The 1,093-nt window shown below is 50.0% G+C and overlaps 1 pseudogene; it reads right to left on the bottom strand.

The window, feature by feature from the left end:
- Positions 1 to 283: 283 nt before the first annotated feature.
- Positions 284 to 776, bottom strand: LOC130879905 (NADH dehydrogenase [ubiquinone] 1 alpha subcomplex subunit 13-like; annotated as a pseudogene).
- Positions 777 to 1,093: the final 317 nt, after the last annotated feature.

Here is a 1,093-nt window from a genome sequence, read left to right as displayed (position 1 = left end):
TAGCACCTCATGAAAGTTGTGTGCTGACTTCCACTTGCAAGTGCATGTGAGCATAGACCACACACACACAAGTAATTTTTTCCCCCCGGCGGTTATTTGACTGTCCTTTTTCCTTCAAGACATCGTGTCTCTGTGTAACCCTGGCAGTCCTGGAACTCACTCTGTAGACCAGACTGGCCTCGAACTCCAGACTGCCTCTACTTCCTGAGTGCTGGAATTAAAGGCATGCGGTCTGACTGCCCTGTTATTTGACTGTTTTTTAATGTAGGTGTCGGCTGGGGCCCTACACGTGGCAGGTGAGGCCCGAGTTGGCGTTGTGCACCTCTTCCCTGTAGAGCGACCGCTCCAACTCGCCGAGGAGAGGCAGCACCCAGCGCACGGCGCAGAACACAAACTCGTCCATCTTCCGGACGGGCACATCTTTCATGATGATGAATGGCCTCCTCCTCCGGGTTCTTCCAAAGAATCTGCAGGGTCCTTCTCTGCCTGGAAGACCGACGTGGGGGTGATCCGGATCTCCAAATCCTCAGTCTGCGGGAGCCTGTGCTCACGGTTCCTCCTTCATTATTCTCCAGTAGCCAGAGAGCAAAGCCGGTATGCCCAGAGCAGAGCGAACACTGTAGCCCAACAGTCCCCAGCAGGGGCGGGCGGGGCAGGTTGCGCCTGTAGCTGAGGGGCCTGTAGCTCCCTCGCAGTAGCACGTCCTGCTTTACCTTCGACACCACCACACTTCCCAAATTCAATGTTTTTAAATGATAATCTCCAGTTACATCCATTTTCCTTCAAACAGAATAATTTCATTCTTCTTTATGGCTGAATAAAATTCCATCTCTCTCACACGCACACACATATATATGATATGTGTGGATGGATAGATAGATAGATAGATAGATAGATAGACAGACAGACAGATAGATGCAACGTGTGTGTGTTCCTCTGTTGACATTCACCTAATTTGATGTCATGGCATCAATGAAGAAGTATGTCTCATGTTGAGTCTGAGTCCTTCAGGTATGAAAGACCCTGCATTCTGTGCCCAGTGTCCCTTTTATCAGGGGATTGCCGATTTAAGCAGGTCTGACTATGTAGCTCT

This window comes from Chionomys nivalis, chromosome 8 (genome assembly GCF_950005125.1).
Source record: "Chionomys nivalis chromosome 8, mChiNiv1.1, whole genome shotgun sequence".
NCBI classification, from domain to species: domain Eukaryota; kingdom Metazoa; phylum Chordata; class Mammalia; order Rodentia; family Cricetidae; genus Chionomys; species Chionomys nivalis.
This window is presented reverse-complemented; position numbering and strand designations above follow the sequence as displayed.